Genomic DNA, 11233 nt, shown 5'->3' with positions numbered 1-11233 from the left:
AAACAAATTGATGTTGATTGGTATTAGTCACATCCACTTTAAATGTCCCCAGCATCAGATGACAGGTGCATGACAAGACAAGCTCAGCCGCCCAGCTCCATTGTCCGCACAACTCCTGACTCCACCCCCACACAAGTCCTGGCTCCTCCCTCTCCGTCCACAACTAACGGGACCCGTCCCGAGCGGCCCCCCTCTCTCCTGCCAGCACTAAACATGGCGGCACGGCCGATCCAGCATGGGAGGGAGCTAGGCATGTGTTCCCCGAGCCGGGGCCTGACGTCACCGACTGTGTTGATTTGCTAACCTTAAAGGAGAGAGGAGTTAGAGAGGCTGAGAGCGGGCACTGCGAACTGCTGGATCCGGCGGCTGCTTTAATAGCACCATCCCCGCTCACCTACATGCCTGCGGAGATCGCTCATCACAGGTAAGTACAGGCGGCGGGGGGAAAGAGAAAGAGAGAAAGGAAACTCCGACAACTTACCATTTGTGTGCGCGAGAGGTGGGCTGTGATTGGATGGAGAGGGGTGGGGGGGCTCGTTCTTATTGTCACTTTGGTGGCCCCCTCCTGCCATCAGCGTGTGACAATCCCGAGATCAGCCCCAGGTTCATTCATGGGGAAGCTCCAAGTGTCACCGACACCAACTTACCGCAACCTACCGCCCGGGACCCGACAATGAGGAGGAGGATCGCTCTGCAACTTCCAGCCTAGAGAGTCAGCCGATCGCCAAAACTTACCAGACACCAACTTACCGTTCCGCGTATCACCTACCGGCTGAGCCGTAGGAGATGAGCCTCCTCCTCCTCTCCTCTGCTCTGCATGCACCGTGCATCCCGGCTTAGTATGGTGAATATGATGGGTGATTAATGCAGGTGAGTGGCGTGCATGGCTGGGCTATGGGGCTGGAATACTAATGTGTCATGATCCATTGTTTGCTACATAAATCCCACATATCCCGGCGCTATAGATCGTCCCTGAGCGGGCAGACACTGGGCTCCCTAGCCATGCCATGGTGTGTCACATGCCAAGCAAATGTGGGCATGCATCATTAGGACTTGTTTATGTCTGATCAATACTAAAGTGCAGCAACTGGGGGGGATCTAGAATAAAAAATGAGGGGTGCATTCCTAGAAAACTAGCACCCACCTGGAGGATGGCATATATCATTAGGACTTGTTTATGTCTGCTTAACGCTAAAGTGCAGCAACTGGGCATCGAGAATAAAATAAGAGGGGGCACCCTTAGAGGGGGAAAAATGGGGGGGGGGGGGGAAGCATGCAACTGGATGATGGCATATATAATTAGGAATTGTTTGTTTATATCTGTTTAACACTAAAGTGCAGCAACTGGGGGGGTCCAAAATAAATGAGGGGGCACCCCTAGGAAGAAAACAAAAAATGGGGCAAACTAGCACCCAACTGGATGATTGCATATCTAACTAGGACTTGTTTATGTCTGCTTAACACTAAGGTGCAGCAACTGAGGGATCTATGATAAAAGAGTGGGCACCTATAGAAAGGGGGGGGGGGCAGGGTGCAGTCTTAGGGAAATGGTGCCTAACTGGCATTCATACTTAATTCTATATGTCTGTTCAGTGCTAAAGTGCTGCAACTGAGAAATCCTAGAATAATTAGAATGAAGGGGCAATCCTAGGGAGATAGTGCCCAACTGGCATGTATACTACTTGTCTATGTTCAAGTGTAACAATTGGGAAATCTACAATAAGAAAAATAAGGGGGGGGGGCACCCCTAGGGAACTAGCTCAACCGGATGGTGGCATACATAATTATGACTGGTCTATGTCTGCTCAACACTAAAGTGCAGAAACTGGTAATCTAGAATATAAAAAAAGAGGGAGACCCCCTAGGGAAATAAAGTGTGTGTGTGTGTGTGTGTGTGTGTGTGTGTGTGTGTGTGGTACTTCTACGGTAAGAGTGCCCAACTGGATGGCATACATAATTATGTCTTGTTTTATGTCTGCTTAACACTAAAGTGCAGGAACTGGGAGATCTGTAATAGAATAGATCTGGAAGATCTGTAATATAAATGAGGGGGCACCCCTAGTTAACAAGTGGAGGATCCTGGGGTAGTAGTGCCCAACTGGATGTTGGCACGCATACTTATGACTTGTTTATGTCTGCACAGTGACTGACACTAAAGTGCAGCAACTGGGAGATCTGTATTTAAAAAAAAAAAATAATAATAATAATAATAATAATGAGGGGGCACCCCTAGAGGAGTAGTGCCCTACTGGATGATGGCATGCCTGGCACAATAGAACCGAGGTAAGTGATGTGTAGATTGGAGCATCCTATAGTCCCTTCCCTCCCTGTCTGTCTTTGTATTCATCTGTTGAATTTTAGCCTATTCTTGTCTGCTCAGCCTTTGTTCCTCTATATCTTTACATCAGTTCCCATATCATCAGCCTGTTTGATTTCTCTCTATCACAACTACCCCCCCCCCCCCCCCCTGATTGATTATTTTTCTAGGCTTTAATGCCCCCTCTATTTCCAATTCTCAGCTATCAGTTTTAGTTGTGATCTGTGTGGGGTTTTATTTTTATTTTTTTTCCTGCTTTCTACTTCTTTTTGGAAGCTGTCTCTGGATGTGTGCAAGTTGACCAGCAAGCCAGCAGCAGGCTGTTGGATGTAAGCGGTGGATGCTGTTAGCATACTTAATATTCAAATATTCATTCCTTGTTGTAGCCAGACAGGTCTGAAAATGCATTGTGAGCCAGTGTTGTGTGTGGAATAGAAGCAGCTTATGTGACAGCGCAGGATTTACTTTTTTTTTTCCCTGGCTGCTGCCTGTTCACCATCACTTATGTGATTGTAAGTTTTTGTTATCTTGGCGTTTAAGGGGGTTATTCAACCAGTCTTCTAATCGGTGTCATTGATGCACTTAATTTTTTTTATTTTTTTGGGGGGGGCACAATATGTATGATTTTTTTTTTTTTTTTTTTCCCATACTACTTCTGCCTAGGATTTAAAGGGAGCTGAGCCTAGGCAATCCACAACTGATAAAAGCCATTTAATAGTTGACTAATTAACCCTTACAAGTCATCAAAAGAAGCCTTGTCAATGGGTGCCTTCCCCCCCCCCTGGCTACAGAAAAACAAACTGTATTAAGGAGGTAGGGGAAAAAAAAAAATCAGCTTCTTTATCTGCAGAGTTGGATTATCCTTGTTTCCTCCTCTGTATCTTTTTTTTTTTTGGAAGATGTAACCAAAATGTTTTTGTAGTTTCTCATATTTTAGGCTGTTTAGGCATTCATGTTGTAACTTAGCAGCCTTGATGTTTTGTCTCTTTCTGAAATGTGTGTTGTTTATTTTATTTTTTTTTTAAACAAGGATTTAACAGTTTCTCCTCTAAAATGCTTACACATCTATAAGATGGCACAAGTAGAATTCTTTTTAGGAATGGAACTGAACTGTAGCCCATATTTTAACACTTCATAAATTATGTGTAACACTGCTATATCTTCTTTTTTTTTTAAACTGGCACTGCAGACAGCTCCTTCTTCTTCTTTCCCGATTTTTATTTTTACAATTGGTGATCAATTACCTTGTATTATCTTATACATTGATGGATAAGCAATGCAGGTGTTACTTTTAAAGGGACAGAGGATTTTTTTTTTCTTTTTCCCCCTGAGTGACATCACAGAGCAGAGCTAAGGTTTATTTGCGGCTTTGTCCAGGTCTGTTTTTATCCCTGTGACCCTCACACTGTATAACTGGCTTCTACTTTGCAACAGACAAAAACATTCCTGCGTTAGCCCACACAATAGGACTAGCCGCTATTGTAGGGATCTGTTTTCTTAACCCTTTTATCCTGCCTTGAGTTTTGTTGCCATTATTGATATGTGTTGTTTTTTTTTTTTTTCTTACTCTATGCTCCGATCCTCCCTGTATCCCCAGTTTATTTATTTATTTTTTGTTAGTCTTTGCTGATATTTCAGCAGCCTGTAGGGGGGATGCAGTGTTGCTTAATAAAAAAAAAAAAAAAAAAAAAAAAAAAAAGGACCTGTAGGAATGCTGGCTAAAGTTGAGACGCACATCAATTCTTGAGAATAAACTAGGAGTTAAGGGGACAGAAGGCTGAAAAATGACTATTTTTTTCTTTCTTGCCTTGCAAACATAGATAAATCTCTGCTTTGTTGTGTCTGATGTGCAGCTTGACTTTGAAAGCTGGAATCTAAAAAAGTAATTGCATATTTCCAAGAATGTTTTTGTGGATTTTCTTTTTATTTATTTTTTTTGGTTTGTATGGCTTTTTAGCTTTCATCATATAAGCAGCAGGTGAATTTCACAGTTTAGCCTTGATCACAAGTTGAAATGCTTGCCTGGTCCATAAGTATGCAATCATTAGGGTTACATGTTGGTCTATAATAAGGTTTGCATTTGGCTTTTCTTACTAATATAATCGCTTCTATCATTTAGGCTGGATTCACACCTAATGCAGTTTTAGTGCATTTTGCAAATTTGCACTACAGTCCATTTAACATGGTTTCCTATGGAACACGTTCTGTAGTGCAAATCTGCAAAAAGCACTAAAAATGCATAGGTGTGAATCCAGCCTTATAGTCCATTTTTGTGCAGCTATAGTATAGGCAGGTTCTACATGTCAAGGGTTTTCGAGAAAACATTTTTATATTTTGCAGATGTTGTCAGTTCTTCATCCTAGTTGTGCTATAGCCATGTGCTTTATTTTCAGCTTTGATTTTTTTTATTTTTTTTTTTTCTGCTTCTGCAATGTGCAGAGCACAAGATTGGTGTCAACACTTACTAGACTTGCTGTTTCTCTTGCTGTCATAAGGAGGCGCTGTGCTTTGTTTTTAACTTCAGCAACTCAAAAAGGGGGACTTGCGTTTCAAACGGCACTGGCCATAGAGAGCTGGGTAGCTAGTGCCTAACAGAAGACCCTTGGCGTTGTGATGGCAAAGGATGCACATCTTTCATTGCTCCTAAAGATTGCACAGGTTTCTATAGTTTGCTGATCTTTAATATGTTGTTGTGCCCGCCCTTCTTCTATAGAAGGGAAATGGCTGTAAAACTCAAGTCAACAACTGAATTGTTGGCTTTGGTTAGTGCTGTGGTATTGAATTAGCTGATCTTTTTTTGTCTGTCATGTCTAGTGCAACTTTTTATTGATTGTAACAGTGCTATTGCTAAATTAAATCCAGGCAACAACTACTAAATGCATCCTATTAATTGGAAATGCAAATTTTTAGATGTGAAGCCCCTCTTAGCCTCCCCCCCCCCCATGGGGCATGTCTTAAGCACACTGTTAGATATAGAAGACTCAAACCTTCTGAGTAATCTATATTGTCGGGTTTTATTCAGGAAGTTTTCAGTACAAAGCTACACTTGGTATGACATGCCTTCTCATTAACCCTTTAAATGTTCACAGTGGATGCCATAGACCAGTCTGAGGGTGTCCATGGTGTATAATGTATTGCAGGACAGGGAGTTAAGGAGCTGTCCTCTGTAATTATATATAATGCTCACTGGAGGCTAACCCCCTTTACTTTTTTTTTTTTTCTTAGGTGGAGATACAACAATGGGCTTAATGTTAAGGCTTTACGCTTTGTACTTTTGTTTCACAAACCTCAATTCTCACTATTATCCTAAGTCTGACAAGTACAATAAAGCATCCTTGCAGACTGCATGTTCTTTTGTTACCCGGTAAAGCAAACCTGTGTTTATGGCTGTATCTAGTTTGTGTTAGTTGTGCTCAAAAAATAAATACCCAGCCTTGTGTTATTTTATCTACTTGGTGGGTTCAGATAATTTATGGTTGAGCCTGTCAGAAAGGAAAGGTTGTCAGGTATGTGTATTTGGTCACCGGGGCTTTATTTTGGTGGATTTTTGGTTTGTGTAGCATTTGAAGACGGTATGTTGATAAAGGCAACACTTGATGCTGTGTTTTTTTTTTTTATTTATTTAGCTTTTATGTCATCTTACTGATATTATAATGCTTTATCTTGAATGTGAATGACGTTGTCTTTATTTAGACTTTGTTAGCCATGTGATGCCTTCTATGCTTTAACCATTGGACCAAAGATGCGGATAGCTGTAAAATATATTGGCCTCTGTAAGGGTTAGGTTTTTACCCGTTGTATTTTGAAGGAAATGTAGTCCACAATCAATGCAATAGGCAACATACTCTATATCCAATTCCTTTAAAAAATTGTGGTTGTGTAAGAACTGTTACTTTATGTGTGATCTCCATGCAATGTCTGTCTACCATTATGCTGAACAAATTGAAGTGCTGTAGGGAATTGTTTCCATGATACAAATTTTTTTCTTTGTTAATCAACTCAGACCTTTTATTTTGTGGCATTGAAATATTTGAGAGGAGTGAGTATTTCTGTAGTTTGTTGTATTTTTATCAAGGTCATGCTAACCGACGAGAACTGCTTCCAAAAATATGTAAAAAAAATACGAGTTTGGAGCTCAAAGCTTTTACAACTAAGTATTTTTACAGCTTTGTGTCCAGAATAATGTTCTAATAACTGTACTTTTTTTTTTTCACCATGTTGGATGGTTGTGGTGTCAAGCCGACTAACTTCAAGCAGTTCCTGTGTAACAGATTTTTTGATTTCTGCAAAGTGTCTGAATAGAAGTTTTACTGTTGTTCAGCAATGGTAGCATGAGTTTGAGATGTGCGAGAGCAGTTTTTTTACTGTGAGATAGTAGATTATACAATATTCAGAGAGATCTATATGAGCGACATTGGCACATTGGCTTTAAAGGAGCATGGAGCCTGCCATTTTTGACCTCAGCGTTTGCAAATTATTGGCTTTCTGTCATGGCTGTCCCGTGACTTCAATACTTTTAATGGTCACTGACCAGGGCAAGTATGTACAAACTGAGTTTTTTGCCTTTTTTATTTGTGACAGCTTGGTGCTGGTCAATGTCTTTTGTAGTTGGCAAAGTCGGGGATTTGGCAAGGGTAACTAGCATTCTTAAAAAGGCAATACACACCGGCATCCCCCTTTTTTTATTTCTTTAAGCATAGGTTTCCTTAAAGTCCAGCAGTAATAGTCTATGTGTTTGCAATATTCTTAATTGGTAATCGACTAACCATGGACCTGTAACTGGTGTTCTATGGTTGCCTCTAACTTTAAGAGACTAGAAAGTAATGTAGTAGCTCCATATTTATTTATTTTTTGTGGACTCAATTTAAAAAATGTACTGCTTGAATGCTCCGGGAAGGTAAGTCCATTGGCTGGTGACACTATTACTGTTACTCATTGGGATATAAGGCTTGGCTTGGACTACAAGAAAATTGCACCTGTCTGCACACAAGATCTAAGGACTGTAGAGCTAAAATGGTGAGATAATTGGCTTCAGCTTCGTTCTCCACCCATAGACCCCCCCCCCCCATGCATTTTGACCATGTAGGGCTTAATTGTTGTTGCCTCTATGATTAAACCCCACATGGGTGAAATGGATTAACAGGTCTTCTTCTTCTATGGGTTCCGAACCAAGCTGAAGCCAACTCTCATCTTTCACTATTTCATCTCTACACTCTACTGATCCGGTGTGTGGCTGAGTGCAATTTTTCTAGAGGTAGATAAGTATACATTTTTATATTTTTCTAGTAGGCAAATGTATTGCCATGATACCCAAAAAACCTTACAGAAATTAACTCTTTCCAAAACCTACAGTATAATTTTAGGGCCCATCCAGAGCAGTGGATGCACATTTATGCTGTGTATAACTTTATTAAAAAGTCGCAATGACATTCCTTCAACTTCATGCACAGCAGCATTTTGTGATGCATTGTCTTGCAACATGCTGAGCTGCATAAAAATGCATTAATAATAATTTATTTTTTTCAGAGCAGTTTGTGTTAACTGAAACAATAGGAAATCAGGCAAATTGCCTTGTCTATGCAATGAGACTGTGTTGGGCAATGCCACCCAACACATCACAACACAGATGGTGATAATGAGCCCTAAATGCATGGCGTTATTCAGTGATGGTGGTTCTTGAAACCCAGGCAGTAACCTACTACCAATCATAGATTAACTTTTATTACACTAGCCACACTGATCTGGGGGGGTGGTGGGGGGGAGAGAGATGCTGATTAGCAGTTAAAATTTAAAACACATCTCTGCTCTTAGTACTGCTATTTAAATAAGCCCCTACAGATAAAAAGGCTCAGTGAATTAAATCTATCTCAGCTAGCAACATGCAATGATGGGGAGTCAATTTATTTTGTGTAGAATAAAGCATTCCAATCCATGCTAACAAAAATAAACACTCATCAACAGACCCCACAGGCATTTTGAAAGACTTATACCCCAAAATGATAGCCAAAAGGGGAAAAACCTGTGTGTGTGTGTGTGTGTGTGTGTGTTTATAATATTATATTGTATACACACGCAGATCACTTTGCTTGTGTTTACAGGGTCCAACAACCATTTTTAGGCATGGTGTATTTCATTCCCCATAAAATCACTTGCAATGCATGTTGTGGGCACTGCCATAGATTTTTTATTGGAGATGAAATTGCTACATGTAGGATTTTTTTTTTTTTTTTTTCCCTTCTCAAGTGCCTCCCAGCAGAACGCCATAGAGTGTGTGTGTGTGTGTGTGTGTGTGTGTGTGTGTGACACAAAAAAAAAAAAAAAAAAAATATATATATATATATATATATATATATATATATATATATATATATATATATATATATATATATATATATATATATATATATATATATATATATATATATATATATATATATATTTTTTTTTTTTTTTTTCTATATCACTGGTTAAAAGCAGCCAGTATGAATAAGACCTTTTAAAGTGATATTTAATTTACATTGTCCCTTCTATTTCTGTATATGGATGACAGCACTGTAATTTTTATGTATTAGAATTTTTTTTATTTTTTTGCTCTATAAACAGCTGTCACAAGACCCAGCTCTCAGTAGGAGGATCTTCTAGTCCTGGTCACAAGTTTAAAAAAAACGGCCTTTGGAATACAGAATAAAAATGATCAATAAACCGTTTTAAATTTGCATACAAACACAGGATATATTTGAAATCAAATATTTATTATTTTGCAGATTACTGCCTGTCACAAGCTGTCGCGCTCCTCTAGCCTGTGCTTTTAGAATAAGAGGGAGGTGAAGCCTCTATCAATCTTCATGTAATATCCCATCCCCATTTTATTTAGCTGGTTAGTGGGCATGGAGGGGGGCGGGGGGCATCATTTACCACTTTGTATAGGCTCACATGTGTGACTCTCTAGTCACATGGGCTACTCAGATGTGATGGGGAGGAAATGCTCAGCATAGAAACTCGCTGAAAACTGAGCAAGTGCAGAGTTGTCACCACTCCTGCAAAATCCCTAGCTGAATTGGGGACATGAACAGAAGGAGGAGATGGAGGAGGTTCAACCAATATTTTAATTTTTTTTTTCAGAATACAGAAAACTGATCTCCTAGTGATTGCGTATTAATGGCATGTAACGCACCATTTTACTGATGGTTTTAATAATGTGTGTTTAGTGACCCTTTTTTAAAGGCTCTACATGTACAGCCTGCATCTGACATTCGCTTGAATTGTCCTGTGGCCCTTGTGCAAATGTTGCACTTGTATGCACAGCAAAGGTAAAAATGCTGAAAAAGTCGCACGCTGCCTCACTTTGGACAATTTATGAGTTATCCGTACAGAATACCTGCTTGGATCTGGCCACATGTCATTTTGTTAACCTCCTTTTTAAAATATCAAGATGTTGGTCACTGGCCAAAAAAAAAAAAAAAGAGGCATTCCTTCTCAGTCATTTGTTATATCACTAATGAAGACATTACACCTCATTGCTCGGAGTATAAATCCCTGTGGAACTCTACTTGCCAACCTCTTTCCTGTGAATCTGTTGCCTATACCAGAACTCCCTGACCCCTGTCCTTCAACACATTTTATGTCTGCTCTACTATCTTCAAGTTCTATCATGTGACACCGACTGTAAGGTCAGACATTGCAGAGCTTAACTAGGGATTCCTTTTGAACATACTTGTCTAGGAAAGAAGAGAAAATGACCATTCAGAGTACATAGTGATTCTGAATTGAGGAGGGTAATGAGAAATGTGCAGCAGGTCTATCAACTACATGAAAGAGCATGTCAACAGACTCTACATGAACCCTAACTTGTATCTGAAATGAGAACTTATTTTTTATTATTTTTATATCATTTTGAGTACAGTATGATTAAAATTCCAACCAGGGTTTTTTTTTTTTTATTCTTCCCTTTGTGTCCTATTGGAGACTTCCCTTTTTTATTTTTTTTATTGCTATTCTGTAGATGCAAAAGAAAGTAAGAGTAAATCTCTCCAAAGTGAGGGCAATCCCCTCATATAGTGGTCATACACTCTTGAATTATCTGATCAATGTGTGATTCAGTCAAATGGGCATAACGTCACTTCCACCAATATTTATTATTTTTTTTTATTTTTTTATTTTTTTTTTTAGAACGGGTGCAATCAGATGGGCCAGGACAGAAAATTATCCTTCATGTTACGATTAGCAGTGCTGATCTGGTTTTGTTAATTAATTTGATTGTATTTAGAACAATCGGATTATGAAACTGTATGATGCAAAGAGGGATCTGAACAACTTATGGTCATATATTTTAACTGTCTCCTGAATCTGGCACCCAGAAGTGCATCTTTAGCCTTCTTGGGAGCATCCCAGGAACCCCCTGAAACTCAATCAGATCCTAACACCATTTGAGGTCATGGCTGCAGCCCACCCTTATCTGCTTCCCCCTTTACGTGAACCCAGTCATTGCATTGAGGAAGAAACAGTGTGTGGTTTGGAAGGGGACAAGCTTGGGGCACCAGATTTAGGGACTAAGGTTGATGTCTGCTTTGATTATCCCAGATTTGTATGGTCTAACGTGATTTAAAATTGGTTTCCTTGCACGATTTCAAACAAATTAAGAATAATGGTACCAAGAGAAGTTGGGTTGGTGTGCTGGCATTATTGACCCTGTTCTTCAAATGATTGTCTGGCTGTCTTCTGAATCGACACCCTGTTTACTTCAAATATGCAAATTTTTATTTTGCACGGTAGTACTAGTAATTGCAAAGTACAAAGTCTATTAAACGTGAGTAACTCTTACAAGTGGCTGAGCTGTTACAATATGGGAGTCTTCCTAAGTTATTTTCACCCGATGAAGTCAAGCGGAAGGCAGCATGAGCTTCATGTATATCTTGG

The 11233-nt window shown here is 39.7% G+C and overlaps 1 protein-coding gene across 1 annotated transcript in view; it reads left to right on the top strand.

Moving 5' to 3' along the window:
* Nucleotides 1-221: 221 nt before the first annotated feature.
* Nucleotides 222-11233, top strand: part of ZBTB16 (zinc finger and BTB domain containing 16) — a 184532-nt gene continuing 173520 nt past the window's right edge. The window contains exon 1 of the mRNA XM_077458142.1: nt 222-424. The gene's annotated coding sequence lies outside the window, so the exon portion shown is untranslated. The remainder of the gene's footprint in view (nt 425-11233) is intronic.

This window comes from Lithobates pipiens, unplaced genomic scaffold, assembly GCF_037356315.1.
Source record: "Lithobates pipiens isolate NorthernLeopardFrog02 unplaced genomic scaffold, aLitPip1_a1.2 Scaffold_27, whole genome shotgun sequence".
NCBI classification, from domain to species: Eukaryota; Metazoa; Chordata; class Amphibia; order Anura; family Ranidae; genus Lithobates; species Lithobates pipiens.
Note: the sequence above shows the minus strand (reverse complement) of the source record. Positions and strands in the feature narration are given on the sequence as shown.